At 36.7% G+C, this 18,850-nt stretch overlaps 1 protein-coding gene across 8 annotated transcripts in view; it reads right to left on the bottom strand.

Annotated features, from left to right (window-relative positions):
• The window catches only part of CNOT4 (CCR4-NOT transcription complex subunit 4), a 115,549-nt gene extending 96,908 nt beyond the window's left edge, over positions 1-18,641 (bottom strand). For 3 of the 8 annotated variants that reach the window (XM_016121091.2, XM_016121097.2, XM_016121098.2), the window contains exon 1: positions 18,410-18,641. The gene's annotated coding sequence lies outside the window, so the exon portion shown is untranslated. Of the gene's footprint in view, positions 1-17,602; positions 17,691-18,409 lie in introns of all 8 variants that reach the window. The other 5 variants (XM_016121093.2, XM_016121092.2, XM_016121095.2 and 2 more) reach the window with 3 other exon arrangements.
• Positions 18,642-18,850: the final 209 nt, after the last annotated feature.

Below are 18,850 nucleotides of genomic sequence, written 5' to 3'. Positions count from 1 at the left end.
ATGTCCAACAGATAAATGGTTAAACAAAATGTGGTACATCCACACCATGAAATACTAATCACCAATTAAAAACAAACAAACAAATATTTGATATGCACAACAAAGGTGGATTCAGAAATTATTTTTATGGATCGATCTAAATCTAAGGCTACAGAGTCAAGAGAAATCAGGCCTATCCTCAAAGCCCTGGAGTAACTAAAAGGGTAAAGAGGGTATTCTAAAACTGACAAGTAGCAAAGTTTTGTTTCAGTCTATCGAGTCTATCAAAAGTTATCCTTCCATTGAGCATCTAAGAAAGTTAATTTAGTGAGCTCACTTTTCTTCTTCGTTCCCACATTCCTACTATTTATATTATCTCAACTCTTTTCTCCTTAGAGATCTTTTCCCCTAATTGCCCTCGTTTGTAAAACCTATTTATCAATTCCAATCATATAAAAAGAAAGGTTCAAGCTTGTTGGCCCAAACTTTTTTACTTCTTATACACTCTTCTTGTGAATGTGCTTTTATAAAATTTTCAATACCTAAGTATATACTGTGGACTCTTTGGTGAGTGAGAATAATAAAAGTAATAGTTCTCCAGTAAACAAATCATTTTCAAAACAGTAACATAAATAAAACCATAAACTGAAATCGTCAAAGTATTATAACATGGGGAAAAAACTGCAATAATGGCTGCTAAGGTCCAAGTTTATAAGTTTATAAAACCGAGGACAGCAGACTAAGCCAGCGTAGATGTTTTTGTTTGTTTGTTTGCTGGGTTTTATGTTCAAAATGATAAAAATCTCTTCTCATACGTAAATTTTTCAATCATTTATTTTACAAATTGCCTTTAAGTTTTACAGTTAAATGTTAATGTTAATAACAAAAGATTGTAAAATGCTCTTATAATAGTATGAATATTAAAAAGTAAAAGATAAACTCCAGGGGAAGAAAAAAATGGCATAGATGATAGAGGCTCTGTTCATCCTTCTGGAGACCAAATCAAAAATTGTGAAAGAAACAAGGAGCAGCAGCAAGGAAAAATCACCTGGTATCTAAAGGAACAAGACATCCAACTAGTGAGAAGTCCAAGGAATCAACCTGCAACAGTAAAAGGTAGGACGCGGTAAGGACGTGGGGCTGCTCGGTCTCAAGGAGCTGAGTGAGATGGAAGCTGCTGCAGCAGCGGCAGATGCCTCTGAAAGGGGCCGCATTCGTGAGCGGATTTTTGCCGTGACAGACCTGCTCTCTCTGAGCACCAGTGCCCATTCGGCTGTGCACAGGGGGCACCAGGGACTTACAGGGAGACATTGTCAGAGTGAGGGCTGAGGCAAGACTCGCTCTATACAGAAGTACTGGCGGTATCCATTGTTCCCTATTGACCTCTCCCCCTTCCCAGTGTGCTGGACACAGTACCACCATAGCTGTGACATCATCAAAATGGATAATGGAGACTGCTCCACTCGGAGGATTCCCTGAAACAACTCCTCCCCCAATTTGCAATCCCACCCAAACCATATCTAGGAATAGCCTCAGCGAGTCAGTCTGATCCTTGCTAGGCAGCATCTGGACTCACACTGGAGGCAGCTGGCCTCAGTTTCTGGTGTGGCATTTTAGGTAACTGTAAGCACAGCATCAGTGGATTACTTGCTGAATCTTCACAGGTGACCCTGGAGGGGTAGAGGTTTGCAGCTGAACTCTTCTCAGGACTGTGCCACTGGACACCTACTTTACAAATCCACATTAAGACCGGGAGACTTAGCGGCTTTGCTTAGTACATAGAAACAGACATCGAAAGGCAGCCAAAATGGAAAAGATAAAGAAGCAGAAACCATATGAGAGAACAGAATAGAGATCCAGATATAATGCAGTCAAGTAATCTAACAGATGCGAGTTCAAAACACTGCTCATAAAGATGCTCGATGAACTTTTGGGAAGTGTAGATAAATTCAGCAAAGAGATAAAAAACATAAAAATGGAAATGCAAATTATAAAAGGGAACCAGTCTGAAATCTAGAACATATTATCTGAGATGAGAAGTGTATTAAATGGAATAAACAAAGTGAATACAGAAAAGGATCAAATGCCCTATCTAGAGGACAGGAAAGCCAAGGGACACACAATCAGAATAGCAAAAGATGAGATGCCAAGACTATAATAATAATATAAGGAGCATAAGAGACACTATTAAGGGTCCAAAGATCCGTCTGATCGTCATATCTGACGAAAATCAAGATGTTGAACAGCTATTTGAAGAAATAATGATGGAAAACTTTCCTAACCTGCCAAAGGAAATGGACATAAAACTCCAGGAAGCTCAGAGAATTCCAAAAAACAGGGATCCAGAGGCCCACACCAAGACACATCATAATTAAAATGCCAAAGGTTAAATACAAAGAAAGAATATTAAAAGCAGCAAGAGAAAAGCAGTTACTTACACGGGAATACCCATAAGACTGGCAGCTGATTTCTCAAAAGAAACTATGCAGGACAGAAGGGCTTGGCACAAACTATGTGACAGGATGTAGACCCAGAATCCACAATCAAGAATAATTTATCCAGGAAAGCTATCATTTAGAGTTGAAGGGCAGATAAAGAGCTTCCTGGACAAAAATAAGCTAAAGGAATTTATCACCACCGAGCCAGTTTTACAGGAAATGCTGGAGGGACTTCTTTAGGAAGACAAAAACATGTATCAAAAGCAGGAATAAAGAATGGTAACAACTACATTCCTATCAATAAGTACCTCAAATGGAAAAGAATTAAGTGCTCCAACTAAAAGATAGAGTAGATGAATGGAAAGGAAAACGAGACCCCTAATGTTGTCTACAAGAGACTCACTTCAGATTAAAAGACACATACAAATTAAAAGCAAAGAGCTGGAAAAAGATGTTGTTTTGATGGACCCAGAAGGTATTTAAGACAGAAAAGAGAAACGCTACATGATTTCACTTATAAGCCAAATCTAAGGAATAAAAAAAATAATCTAAACAAAAACAAACTCACAAATATAGTGGACAATTTGGTGACGGACAAATGCAAGTAGCATTTGCGGGGCTGGGAGAATGGGGTGAAGGGTTAAAGAAATACAAATTAGTAGCTGATGGATGGTCACAGGGATGGGGAGCATGGCATAGGGAATGCAATTAGTATTAATATGTTGGCTAGGTGAAGGGTGGGGACGGAGGGAGCAACTGGAAGGATTGTTTTAAGAACTATATAGGTTACTAACCAACCTACTGTATACCTGAAACTAATTAAAATAAATGTTTAGAAAAAAATAAAAATAAAAAATAAAAAAAGATCAACTCTGATACTTTTAAATTCCTCCTTCAAATTCTTCCAAGCAATGTAGAGAAAGAATAATTTATACTTATGTAGTACCATAAGCAGGATATGGCAAAAGTCAAACAGTTAAAACAAGAAAGAAAACTCAAAGCTTGAGAAAGTTAATACTAAGAAGGATGACCACATAAAGGTATTTAACTTCATGAAAAAAATCTTTTTATAATACATAATACCAAAATCATTTTTAGTGAATATATAACCAATCATTAACTGAGTTAAAATAACTCTAAAAGCGTGGTGGCAGAGTAAGGTTAAGTTTAAGAGGCAGCAGGGTCCAAGCAAAATATAATGTAAACCACATATATAATTTTAAGTTGTCTACTAGCCACATTAAGAAAAAAATAAGCAGATATTTAATTTTATTTAACCCACTATATCCAAAATATTATCAATTCACATGTGTTAGTTTAAAAATTACTAATGAGCTATTTTATTATTTTTTGTACTGAAGATTCAAACTCCAGTGGGTATTTTACATTTAGCGCACATCTCAATTCAAACTAGTCACATTTCAAGTGCTCAATAACCACATAAATCTTTTGGGTACCATACTGGGTAACACAGGTCTAAGAAATGGCTTGAGAAAACAGGCATATATCTACATTTGGGTAAAGAGATTAAGTATGATAATCTGAAAGTATCTAAAATCAATAGTAATATATACACAATATCATAATTTGTAATATAATTGTTAATCCCAGTACAAGAGGCCTCTCTAAATAGTAATCAAAGGAAAACTTATTAGAGAACATTTTCTTCAAAGACTGTAAAAAGAAAAAGAAATGAACTAAGTTCTTTTTTGCCAACCAATCCCCAAACTTCTCTACATGTAGTACCATATAACTCCTCTAGAACAGCAGCATTATGACAAGTGCATTCAAAGTACAGTACCCGATAAAAATATCTTTCAATTTCTCCATAATTTTACACACTTCTTCACCTATTTGTATCATTCTGTTAGAAACTAAAAAGTAAAACTCACATGGAAGCCTTAAAAATAGGTTTCAGGATATCCGAAAAGGGAGTTTAAAATATAAAGTACTAATTTCAATAGAGCCAAAGTCTTAAGAAATATATTTGCATCTGGATGGGAAAAACAGAGAAAGGGTAGGGGTAGAGGAAGGACACTTAATTTGGCAGGGATTAGAAGGAAAGCAAGCGTTGCTAAAGGAGGTTAGAGGTAGTAATGAAACAACAGACCTCTATTAAGAAAGGGTGGTCCAGCCTTCCACTCAAAGCATCTTTTTGGCACAGCAACCAATTTAGACCCTCTCTTTCCAATTTCCTAGTGGATATAGGTGTCAAGTCTTCCTGTGTGTTGGGTGGAGGGTTAGTAAAGAGAAAAGACGTTGACAACTCTTTCCCCACTCATAAAAAGTGGCATAATCAAAGCCTACCTTAAAGATGCCTTCCAAGCCAAGGAGATTAAGTAAAATTAGACTACAATAATCTCTAATCTTATCAACTCACAAAACTTCTTAAAGGTAGAGCAAAATCTCTTGCCATCTGACTTATGTTTTCAAAGGGTAATTCTTACAGCTGCATCAGTAACAGACTATAGAGATAAGGATAAAAGCAGGGATATCAGTTAGCAGGCTGTTGCAATTACCCAGCAAGAGATGAGGGCGGCTATGAAAATGGTGAAAACTGGCTGAATTCTGGGTAAGTTTAAAAGGTAAAGACAACGACTTCCCAATGATAAGAATAAGTGTGGGATGTGAGCCCAACAGAATCATGACTCCAAGGTTTCTGGCCTGAGCAACTTGAAGCTGCCAACAACTGAGATGAGGAAGGCTACATATGTAGGTGGAGCAGGTATGGAAGGGCAGATCTGGAAGGGAAGAGCAACATCCCATTTTGGACATGCTGAGCTGGAGATATATAACAGTGATTCAAGTGGAATTACTGAGTAGGCAAACAGATATACAAATCTCAAGTTCAGGAGAGTAGTCTGAAGTTGAAAAATAAATTTGAGAGTCAACATTTTGAAAGTATTCAGAGACATGAAGTAGTGAGGGTAGAGAAGATAATTAAGGACTGAGCCCTGAAATATTCCAATGATAAAGACGGGCAAAGAGGAAATATACCAAGAAAGATTGAGGAGCGGCAGCCAAGGAGTTTTGAGCAAAACCAAGGGTATGTGGTATCCTAACAGGCAAATAAAACAAGTATATCAAAGAAGGAGAAAAACTTTTGTGAAATGGATATTGATCACATAAGACAAAAAACTAATTATGAGATTTAACAATGTCATTGTTAGGAGACGTGAACGAAAGCAATCTTAGTACAATGGAAGGGGCAAAGGCCTGATAGAAATAGGCGTAAGAGAGAACATGAGAAAACAACTAACTAGAACAAGTGCATTTAGACAATGCTTTAAGGGGGTCTGTGGCAATGGCAATCAAGAGTGATTTTACTCATACTTTCATGAGTGTGGGAATGACCCAGAAGAGAAGGAAGAAGTGATGAGGTGCAAAAAGAGGGAGAATTACATCAGTGCCCAGAGTATATGAAAGGAGATGGAATCTAATGTATTAACCAGAGGAACTGGGATCAGAGAGAAGCAACGATAGTTTATCTATAGTAGCAGAAGGCAAGCAAGGTCTGTGAGTCAGATCAGTAGGTTCACAGATATGGTGGTGAAGTCTGTAAATAATGTTCTTTTGACTGCTTCTATTTTCTCAATGAAGCAGAGGGCAGGTCCATCAACTAAGAGTTAACATGAGGAAGAGAGCTGAAAGTCTGAGGAGAAAGGTAAGGGTGTACCTACGACTGGGGAAACTGAATAAACTAAGGAATAGACTGTGACTGCCAGACAATACTAAGGGCCTGAGGTGTTTTACCACGAATTTTAAGTGAAAGTGGTCATATTTTTCTTCAGTCATTTGCAGTCGCACTGGTGCCGACATGAAATACTCAGATCATTTGATTTATATAAGGTTCAGGTTTTGCCAAGTAAATATGAAGGAGCAGGGAGTAGAGGGCACATTAAAGGAAATGAATATAATAACTGATCACTAGGTAATGAATGTACACTAGGTAAGGAAGAATGGTAATCACGGGGGCAAGAGACGGTGAAAAGAGAATAGAATCTGTGGACTGGACATTTTAATGACAGTAAAAGACTGAGTTGGAATACTAGGTGAAAATGAGCTGAAAATACAGATGGTGGTCAGAGAGGGGATTGCATGAATTGAAAATCATGGAGGAGTTTGATTTATTGGTAATAACAAGGCAAAAGATATGACCATGGCGTGAATGACTTAGATTGGGCAGAGAACAAGATCATTAGAGAAATTTTAGAATTTAAGAGGCCACAGTATTAGAAGAACCATAGGTGGTATATATTAAAATTATCAAGAATTAAAAGAAATATAATGTTAGCAAGAATGACGGTAAACTAGGAGCTAAAATAGTCAAGAAAAGATAAGGAGTAATCCAGGGTGCAGCAGATGCCAGCAAATATTTGGGTTTATGGACAATATAATCTGTTAACAGGTGAGTTTTAGGGAGGAGAGGCGAACGAGACACCTGCCTCATTTCCAGGCTCAGTGGAACCAGTCTTCCTCTTCGCCTCTTACTCAAGGAGGTCAGAATGAAAAATGCAGTTTTAAATCTCTATGTATTCGACTCCCCACCGACCCTGGATATTGGCATATAAGAAAAAAATGAAAAACTTAATAGCCAACATGTAAGAGGCCTACAGGGGAAACAGTGTCCTCAAGTAGAAAGTAGAGGAACTATTCAAGGAAAAAACCAAGGACACAGGAAATATTGCTGAAGACGGAGAGGAGTAACAAGATAGGAATTGTTCAGAACACTGTGAGGATTAAAGTGTGAGATACGAAGTGTCACCTGGGAGACTGGAGGTGATGACATAAAAAGGAATAAAGGATATAATAAGATTAGTCCTGATGGACTTCAGGCAAGTGATAGCGTCAAAGCTGTGAGTATTGTAGAGGGAAATGAGGGAGCAGAAGCTCCTTTTTAATAGAACAAAGGGCTTGCAGGGAAAGTATAATGTATTTGTTGGAGATTTTTTTTTAACTAATAAAATAGAGTTTAGAACAGTGCCTACCATCTAATGAGCACTCCAAGAAAAGCTTTTATTAGCCAATCAAATGGAAAATATAATTATTGGAGCAAAAAAAGAGATTCATCTCACCTTTTCCTTTCCTCAGCTAAATGAGTTTCCCAAGTGATTTCCAGGAAAACCAGTACCAAAATGAACTCAAAACTCAATTGAGAAAAAGTAGTAGTCTTGAAGGTCAACTTCTGTGCAGTGTCCATCAATCTCACAAAATTGACTCTCCTTCAAAAAAAATATTACCACCACCCCTTGAACTCATTTCTCCATCCAGCCAACTTCAATGGTTAAAAAAAAAAAAAAACCCTGCTTCATTCAAAAAGCGTATATTGAGCACCTATTAATTTACAAACACAATTCCGAGAACTTGGGATATATCAGGAAACAAACACCCCTACCCTAGTAGATAGATATCAACAACGGTATATATAATGAATATATATATGAATATAGTGGCTTATATATTTGGAAGTATTATAGAAAAATGTACAATAGTGCAAATAATTGGAGAGAGGGGCCTGCATTTTAACTGTAAATAGTCAGGGTAAGCCTATTAAGAAGGAGATTATTTGAACAAAGGTCTGAAGAAGTTGAAATAGCTATGTGTTTTGAAAAAGTGTTCTTTAGGCAAAGGGAACAGCTAGGGCAAAGGTTCTAAGGCCTTTTCATTTAGTTCTTGCCACTACTTGGCAATAATTTTATTAACTTATTTTTCTATTTCTTCTCCTCAAGCCTCTAATCCTACTCTCTACTCCACTTCAACAGTGGATGATAATAGCAGCTAACATTTATCAAATGTTTACCACATACCAAAGCATTGCTCTAAGTGTTTTAAAAAGATTAAATAATTTAATCCTCACCACAGATCTATGAAATAGGTGCCCCCATTGCTTCGAGATTAGAGTTAGCAAGTAGCAGAGGCCTGAAGCAGCATGGGTAATAAGTCTCATCTACTAGAAAACTTAACATTCAGCACAAACTGCCTCAAGTTTTCTCATTTCTAATACACAGAATCTCTCAAAGTACACATTCAATAACTATGAAAGCTGCTATTATAGTGTCTCCTTGCCATTTTTCCAGTCATTTTATAAACTGAATGGTCTTTACCTACAATCTCCACTTATTACTGCCTTCCTTAGCCTCCCCCAATTTGACATTCCCAGTTCCATTCCCAGTTTACTGAAATTGCTCTGATGTGGTTAGTGATTATCACACCACAAGTCAAAGGATTTAACTATTCTCATTCTCCTTGAATGTTGTGTTAGACTATGTCAATTACTTTTCTTAAAATAGAAGCAATATCATGCTGGATCTCCTATCCCTATCTGACTTCTCTCTCCTGGAAAGTCTCTTTGTTTTCTGAGACTTATTCTTTTCCATGTTCCTCTACCTCTCCAATTGTTCCTTTAATAATACTTTTTTCCACTTCTACTCTTTAAAGGTAGGGATCCCAAAAGTGCTTCTGTTAACTCAGTTTACCTTAAGGTTCATTTAACCAATAAATATTGAACACTTTGTCTTTCTCTACCAGGCACTGTATGGGTTGCTCTGGGTAGATCAGTAAACAGAACAGACTAGAAAAAAAAATTCTATGCTACCAAGGACACGCAAAACCATCTTCCCCTAAATACTATTTTAAACACGTCGCACTCTCCTGACTTAAAAAAAAAAAAAAAAAAACAAACCTTGCGATGACCAACTTCCCCCCCTTATCAACGGTATATAAATTTCTCTGCCATAGTTCAAAACACTCCATAATAATTTTCCATCATACCTATTAAGGTGCATTTCCCATTACTCTTGGATTCAAAAAAATTCCAGGAAGGCTAATCCTTTGATTTCCCCCCTCAAACACATTACCGGTGTTTCCAGTTGCTCAAGTAACTACTGAAAACTATGTCCAGTACCTAGACATAAAAACATGTATTGAATAAATAGTTAAATATTCACAAATGGATGTTTTTTGATTCTTTCAAATGTATAAAATAGTGAACACTTATATAGGTCTTTCTATGTGCCCAACACTATTCCAAGCACTTTACGTACCTTAACTCATTTATGCCACACAACAATCCTAGTATCTCCATCCTACAATAGAGGAAGCTGAGGCCCAGACAGTGTAAACTAACTTGCTCTAGATATATAACAAGTTTTAAGTGGCAGAGCCAAGATTCACACTGAGGCAGTCTAGTATGTTCACAGTAGTAACACTAATAAAAACAGGGAGAGTTCAAAGGGCTTGCACGAAAAACTATTGAAAAAACAAAGCTACAGAAAACTGTTCAACTAAGAAAAATCACTTAAGTTAGTCCCTCACTCCAAATACTGAAGAGCAATATTTCCTTTAATATCAAGTTAAATTTTACTAGACTTCAGTAGTATATAACAAAAAGCACACTCTATAAATACAAACACATCATATGTTATTCACAGTTCTCCAAAGCTGCTGAAAATATTTGCCAGGCACAATGAAAGAATATATGGTGACACCTGACGACAAACGTTCTTTTGTTAGCATGCCTACATTAAAGTATTTTACTGTCCTACTTGTTTTCATCAGAATCAAAACAGATTTGAATCCAATGTAGGGAAGGTAACCACCTTAAAGAAAGAAAACTATTTTTTTGGAAGCAAAATTCACATCTAGAACAAGGTCCACTACGACAAAAAAGATTTTAGTAAAAGCAAGAAATTCCAAAAAAGTTCTACTAAGCATCTAACTTATTTGGGTACTCTTCAACCTATCACCAATTCTATGGCTAAAAGACCTTTTAAAAGGTTTCTGAGGTTTCATTTAGTGGATTCATGAAGCTATTTTATAACTGATTACATAAAATTAAAATGAAAGGCAGAGGTTTTTCCATAAAAAAAAATACCTTAGAATAATATAACCTTAACATATGAGCAAATGGGGAGGACCATACCTATCATTTTATCGTTCCCCTTTCCCTCTGGCAGAGATTAAGACACAAAAATTGTCAGGTCTTGAGCTGGAGAGATAAAAATGCATAAGCCAAAAGGGACACTAGTCTGACTTTCTAAAGTACTAACTCAGCCTAACTCAGAAAACCTAAGGTATGCAGCCAAAGGCAGCAAAGGAGCCAATACCATGAATGCCTTAGGCAAAAATACACAGTAGCCATTATTAGAATTTGAAGTCTTCCCCCTTTATATCTGCCTCTCCTCCCTTTTCCTGGGTTTACAACGCACCTACCTCCTTGCTACCCAAGGCACCCCCCCAAAGCCACTCACACAAAATCAACTCCTTCCCAGGAATTGTATGAATGAATAATATGCAAAGCATTAATAATTTGAGATTAATTCAAGTTATTAAAACTCAGGAGAGATTTTTGGAACAGGGAGACATTTTCTCCTCTCCCCACCACCACAAACCATAACATTTATAAGTGGCTCCACATTCCAAGGGATTAAAGGATAATTTCTTGGGGAAAAGAATGGATTGGCAGCTATCATTGAAGATATTCTCAAATACTATGCTATGTATTTGATATTTAATTCCCTCTCACATACACTGTGTGGCATAAATCCTTTTCAAGACTCTCCTGCACAAAGGAGATCTTGAGTCAACCTTAAATCCAAAATTAACACATTAAGGCCTCTGTTAAAACAGCCCTCCAAGAAGAGGGCAACAGCTTTCTACTCTAGTGACCATATTCAATAGTGCACATCACTAGCCAAATAAAGAGGTAAAACATGTCAAAAATAGCTGTCATAGAATTGAGAAGGTCTTAGGATGGAAGGAATGTCAATGAAAAACATTATTTCCCAATAATACTCTATATTGCATCATCGTCTTTATCCTTACTAATATTTCCCAAGGACCTAAAAAGCGCATGGCGTTATGGTAGGTCATACCTTTTATAATAAGACACAAAAATGACTGTTAAATTAAGATAAATTTAATTCTGAAGTTGTAAGCACCTAAGCTTGAGATGTTTTAACTCAACTATAAGAATTCTAGAGATCCACATGCCACATACTCTGGAGAGGGAATACATGTCATATTGAAGGAAGCAGGAAGAGATTATTATTCATCTACTATTCATCTACTATTTACAAAGCCAGAAGCAAGAAATCTATTTTTCTCCCCTGCTTTAAGAAAAAATGTGAAATTTTCCTTCGCAAAAAAAAAGCAAGCATTCTATCCAGAAATATACAATAGATAAAGAAAGCTGGCTTAATGAAGAGTCAAAAAACAAAGCAAGGAAAAGAATAACTTCAAAAGTCTCAGAACTTTAAAAAATCCAAAAACAACAAATATGGCTTCTGTTTAACTAGATCTCTTTTTAATAATACCTTTGCAAAACAAAGTATATCAAAATAAATTAAAGACCAAACTTTCATTTAATAATGTCCCTAGATTTTTCTCTGGCATGCTGACCTAACCTTATCATTCCTTAAGGGAGCTTGGAGCTGACAATATTTAGTGCCCTATTTCATCAGAATTTCTTCTGCTCTAATCAGGTCATCATTATGTTTTAAAGATACCTAATAATACATCCCAGTTATAAGCTTTTCAAATGTAAGGTTCCTAATACCCCTTCTGAAATAATACACACATAAGGAGATGAGGCACAAATATCTCTTTTATAAATGAAATATGTTCCAACTCTTACTATGATATAATAAAATTTTCTTTATTTTCCCAACTCTTATTCCCCAGTGATTGAATATCTAAAACAATTTGAAAACAAAAAAAAAAAAAAAAACTATTTGAAAACACTATAAGCTATTTTCTCCTGAAATTTTCTGAGATTGTTGTTTGAGTAATCATACATCACTTCCTGGGCTTAGATAAAGAATTGTAATTTACCATCAAAGACAAAGAGATCATATTTCCTCAGTTCTCTATTCTCCAAAACCTTGATGTCATTTCTTTATATAAGGGACTAAAGAGAAGATGGAATCAATTACCTGCCAAATCCTACAGAATTTCCACACTAGCATCTCTTAGATTGCCCCTTACCTCTATGGCCTAGACGTTAATTTTTCACGCTCAACTGTCAACCCAAATATGCTGCACACTACTGAAAAAGCAACCTTTCTAAAAAGCACTTTTGTTATGTCATCTCCTGCCCTATCACCACCACCAACCTCTAATGACTCCTTATTGCTTGGCAGATCAAATCCAACTGGACAATGAATACACATTTCATAATCCATCTCTACCCTACTATACCAACTTCTCTGACACTATTTCCTAGAAACTAACACCTTATTTCACTGGGATCAGACTCCTTACATCCTTCTCACATCATTCTGGTCCCACCAATAAATGTTTGCTCATGCTTCCATCCACACGTGGAATGCATAGCATGATTTCCTTTGGAGATGCTCTGCCTATGCAGATAGTACATATCCTTTAATCCTACTTTCTCCAGGAAGCCCCATTCCTAGACCTTCAGTCTGAAGATACCCCTACAGTAGCATACTGGACTCAGACTATATGTACCACGCATTTGGATAATGCTTTGGATAATGCTATGTATATTATGAAAGTATACCCAACAAGATAATAAACTCTTAGAGAGGTTGGGCCATTTCCTAAGAAGTGAGTCTCTAACAAAAGTACTCAAAGGTTATTTGACAAGCTGAGTAATCCTGATTTTAAAAAAATCAAGATATTTTATGTCAAAAGAGTTCTAGTACAAATAAAAGAATGTGATGACTAGGATTTGCTTCAAAATAATCTAGGTCCAAGGGAGGAGGACAAGGGGCAAAGTAAGTGCAGAAATAAATGAACCCAGATTGTCTATGAATTGATAATCTTTGAAGTGACAGCTACATAGAGGTTTGTGTCTACTTTTATACTTGCTTTAAAATTTTCACATTAATAAGCTAATTTTTTTAAGTATGAATAAGCTCTTCATTTTAAATGACAAAAACAAAATATACTAACATTTTCTTTAACTGACAAATACCTAGGCTCCCAGTTAGAGTAAAAAAAAAAAAATTCTGGAAAAATTTAATTTTTCAGGGAACTTGCATGATCCTTATCCAAGAATTAATAAAAATTAGCTAGAGGGGAAAAATCTAATCAAAATGGAGGGGATTTCCATCAAAAAAAAATTAATCTTACCACTAAAAGCAATATTGACTATATTTCAAATTCTCAGTCAATTACAGAGCTCACAAAAGGGTCCACCCAGACAACTGCTGAAAACCAAAAACGCTGGGGAAAAATCATAAGCAAAATATGAAAGGCAGAAAAAAAAAGTTGCTACAAATTGGCCAGTGTTATTTCAGGAAATTCACAGTCTGAACACATCTAGTGCCCTTAACAGGGAATGAATTAGTAGGTTCTTAAATAATCAGAAAAAGGGGTCAAATATGTGGTGACAGCAAGAAATCTAACTGTGGGAGGTGAACATACAATGCAATATATATACGACTTCCTGTTGAATTGTACACTTGAAACTTACTGGATTTCCTTAACTAATGTCACCATAATAATAATAACTAAAAAATAATAATCAGAAAAATTAGCACTTCCTCTTTATTCTAAGGACTGGGAAACATGCTTAAGAAATTTCAGATATTTGGCTTAATGACAATGTATCTTTTTGTTGCTGGTAAGGAATGATCCATCCCTTCGATAGTTTAGTCTATAGCTACTTTTCAAAATTCAATCACTACAATTTCCCCTACAACATTGTTCACTAATTCATTCCAAAAGCAGTAATAAAACACCAACTATCTTAAAATGCTGGCATTTTATTCTAATTACACTGTTTTTTTGCTTTGAGTTTTTTGCTCCAAACTGGTTTGACACATATATACAAACCAATCTGATTATTCTGATTTCCCCTTCTCTAAATACTCAAGAGGTAACATTTTAGTTACCATAACTAAAAAAAACATATTTGATTTTGAATAGAAAGCTGACACATACACATATACAAATAGCAAGGTTTACGCTACTAGCAATCCATCATCTGCCTATCACCCAATGCAATTAAAGTTTAAAACAGAACAATTCTCTTGTATAAACAGTTTAGAAACCATCCTCACAAACTCTTTAGGAAAAAAATAAACTCATTTCAAGTTGCTTTATATTTGTACTATCTTGAAAGTTAAGTTTTCCTAGCAAGCAAAAATCATCACATCTTCTTTTTAGTAGTATGTAATTTTTCTCTACTGGCAAAAGAAAAACTCTGCTATGGGAAAGCTAACCGAAGGGGCCAAAACGGTGATGGAATTTTCTTTTCTATAAACTACTGATTAAAAAATAAAAGAATTATACTATGAAAAACAAATGTGACAAATTCCACTGGATTATATTACTACACTTGAAAAAGCTGACATTTACCGCACAATCTTTTCTAATAAAGACCACATAACAAGATTAAAAACAATTCTGAAAAAGTTCTTTCAGAAAACCATTAACCATGTGATTAAAAAGTCCCACTTATCTTCTTTCCTTGCATCACTAAATAATTCAGTAAATTATGCCATCTTTATAATTTGTGTACTCAACCTTTGAAATATACATATATTATTATCTTTAAAATATCAGGGATATTGCTACATTTTGTATAAGAATGAACATCTTCAGGTTTTTCCTGTTATCTGAGGTAACATAAAAATTTTTAAATCTCAGAATGTGTTAACAAGTTTCATCCAATACATGCTATTCCAGTGGGATGAAAACCATTTACAAGTTCCACTTAGAGTAAGAAACCCTTTGAGAAAAGTATGTAGTACATTCTAGTTATTCTATTTCTAGACCACAAAAAATCTCTATAACCTATTTCCCCCCTGTTTTTCTTTGGAACCAACTGAGCAGAATGTAACTTCCTTCACAAAAAGTCAAGACAGTACTGTACTTAATGACAGAAAGCTAACTAAATTTTCAGCAGAGGCTGAAGTTTTCACAAATTAAAACTTTCTATTTGACTTGGTCTATAAAAATAAAATAACACTAAGTTAAAATAGATTCAATTGAGTATTATTTGCAGGCACACACGTACGTACACACACACACACACACACACACACACACACACAAAATCATTAAAATGAAGTGTAGCTTTACCTTAAAACCAGGAGTTGGAAAGGAGAGAAAGGGAAGACTTCTAAAAATCATACTCCTTAAACTGAGAAGATATATTTTCATTCTATCAAGATATATAAAGTCGTTTTTAAAATAAATCTTCCCTAATGCAAGGAGTTCATCTTTAAGCAACACCCTCTTTGTTTTATACATTAATAAGCTGTAAGTTATCACTAGTGCTCCCAAGTTAAGGTTGAGGGCATTACAAAACAACTTTCTTGCATTTTGCCATTTGATTCTGTCATGTACTAATAAAATTAAGGATTTGTCTACACAACTTTATGAAAACAAATTTTATATTAAGTCAACTTTAAATAATTCATGTTAAAAAAAACCTTTCTATAGAAATAATCTCTTCATTTGAAAAATTCAACAATTGAACTTGGCATAAAGTATTTCAATCTATCAAAAAAAAAAAAACCCTACAGAATTATGAAGCTGCAATGTTCATAATGTTACATCTAAAAACTTAAAGCATACAAAAATATTTTGAAATCCCAGCTCCTTATTTCCTGTCAAAATGTCAAAGAACTTTAGATATCTTTAGATGAACTAAAGATCCCAAAGGGGATTCATTTTGACTTTAGAGTGCTGAAAGTAAGAATTTTATGATTACATGAAAAAATTATGGAGTAGAGAAATTACCTGAGAATATACTTACTGAGGCTGAAAAACAAAATCTTTACTAAAGATGTATTAAAATCATATACCCTCTTCTGCCAGACAAACAGTTCTCTCCCAGAACACACTGCCTTCAATTCACCCAAGTATGACTGCCAAGGGCTTCTAAACCTGTGTGTTAGGCTTGTTCAAAGTAGAAAGCTCCTCCACCAGCATATTACAAAGAAAAATGAAATATATTTTTTACTTAAGAGTAAAGATCAATTGTATTAAACACATTCCTACCGGTAAATTAATTGTAAGTAATAATTTTTTTAAAACCTCAAGTTATAACTTTGGACAATTCTCAGAAGAGAAGGGATTTATTAAATTCCTCCAAACTTAGGTTTAAGTGGCAAAAAGGAAAAACTTTTATAAAAAGCTTTTCTAACCTCAGTTTACATTTGACAAAACAAACCACTTATCATAATTGGGTAACTACAGGTAAAATATGTAAAAATCACAATAATGTGCAAAAGTGATTAAAAGGGTAACTGTATCTGTATTCACACTTGAGGTATTACTACTTTTGCAAACAAGAGGTACATTGCTGCATGAGATTGCTACTATGACTTTTAACATTTTCACATATACTTTAAGAACATACTGTCTTACTTATGTTTAAATTTGAGATGTATCTGTTCTATGCAATCCTATTTGCTTTCTGGTAATTATTTTACAGGGGTCTGATTACAGCAAAGGCTCCTTCATCTCATTATGCCATCAGTCAGTATATTTCAATTTAGCTTCCACCAAAACAATCATAAGCCATCTCTTACTTCTAGTTTTCTGCTTTTTAACATAGATAATGACAGTGAGTGCCACCAAATGCATGTATGTGCACACTGTCATTTCCTTCCATCAGCCCTCTTCTTTTCTATAGAAAAAATGCAGAATTTAATTTTGGAGAAAAAATACCTATTTTTATTTTGCATACATACCTGATTGGGTTTTCAAAAGAAAACCATTTAGACACCTACCATTCTAGATACGTTAAAAAGAGAGAACTTCCTGAATCCAAAATACTAAGTAAGTATGATATAAGCTGGAGAGGAAATTTCCACTCGAACCATATGTCATCAATTAATCTGAACAGCAATATAACTCACTTAGTCAATAATCAATTCTCAATATGAAAGGAATCTGTAACCGACCTATAACCTGCACATAATCAAAGTAACACTTGTAATCAAAATAACACTTGTATTTGCTTGTGAAATTCACAGATGAGTTTGGTTGTGTGCCAGATTTATCTTATTTTCAAATGCCTGGGGAAAGGCAATTCAGAAGAACGCACAGTAGCATGGATAAACCGGTCCAAAATGAAACGGAAAAACAAAACCCTTCCAACAGAGCGAATAATGCCCAGATCACTGAAAGCAAAATGAAAACGTCTCTCTCCTGAGCAGCCTAAATAAACGCTCTTCACTCCGAACATTTAATAAGTACCCTACCTCACTTCATTCACTTCCCAACTTCTTGACTTTCCAGGGGCCAACGCGGGGCGCCCCCTTTTCTTCTGGAAGTATATGCTGAAAGAATCTGTATAGGGAAGAGGGAAGGAACAGACAATTCCCAAGAAAGCTGTGAACAGGTGGGACAGAACCAGGAGCAGCATAATCGAGATACTTAAGGGGCCGCTTTTAAAATGACAGATGTGGTTAAACGCAGAGACTGCACATCGGCTGAAGCTCTACTGTGGCAGACTGGGGGCTGATGGCAAGCACCAGAAGGGGGCAAAGGCTAACTCCGGAATGGAAGCAGTGGAGCAAATAACAAGCAGCAGGACGAGTGGGCAATGAGCAGTGGGATTAATGAGCAGCAGCAGCAAGGGTCAGAGTGGAAGTGATGGCTTTGGTCTCGGGAGACGGGGCCACTGGGAAAGGACGTCAGAGAGGGGAACGGGGGCTGCGAAAACAAGGAGTCTTGAGACCTAAGAATCCTGCCCCAACAAAAATGTAGTGGGGGGAGAGCTGAAGGCGAAAAGCCGCCTCGGCTCCCCAATTGAAGAAATTTTCGAAGGAGCCAGCGCTCGCCGCCGCGCCGCCTTCTGCCCCGCTCCCTTTTCCTGGTGGTGGCTGCTGTGGCGTAGAGGGGAGCGGGAGGAAGAGGAGCAGGAAGACCAAGAAAGAGGAGGGTGAAGATGAGGCGGGGGGTGGGGAAAGAGGGGGGTGCGGCCTGCACAATCCCAACGAAGCCTCCGTTCTCTCGTAGCCGGTCAGCCCCGGGTTTCCCCTAAGCCCAGCCCCGCATAGACTCACCCGCCTGACTTGCCTCGCTTTTCCCTTAGCCGTCTCCACGCGCTGCCGCGTCCTCACAAGAGACCACTGGACGAGTGTCGGGGAAAAAACTCCTCAGAACCGGGCCTGATTGCTTCAGTGAGTCCGACCTTTACGGCTGAGAGAGAGACTCTCAGCTTTCGGTGGGTTCCACAGCCAGACGGGCCACCATCTTACACTAGGGTAAGACTCCTCCGGCTTCCCGTGCGCAGGCGCACGCCGATCCGGCAGGGAGGGGCGGGGGAGGGGCGAAAGGAGCGGAGGGCGGCTCCACCCGCGGCACACTGGGAGTTGTAGTTTTCCGAGGGTAACTGCTCAGCTGCCAGCCGGGAGTTGAAGTTCTCACTCCTAGGGCAGATGGGATCGCACACCTCACGTGGTTGCTATAGACCACTGCCTTCCTTCATGTTTTGCTTCCTTCTC

Source organism: Rousettus aegyptiacus, unplaced genomic scaffold (assembly GCF_014176215.1).
Source record: "Rousettus aegyptiacus isolate mRouAeg1 unplaced genomic scaffold, mRouAeg1.p scaffold_m13_p_13, whole genome shotgun sequence".
NCBI lineage: Eukaryota > Metazoa > Chordata > Mammalia > Chiroptera > Pteropodidae > Rousettus > Rousettus aegyptiacus.
Note: the sequence above shows the minus strand (reverse complement) of the source record. Positions and strands in the feature narration are given on the sequence as shown.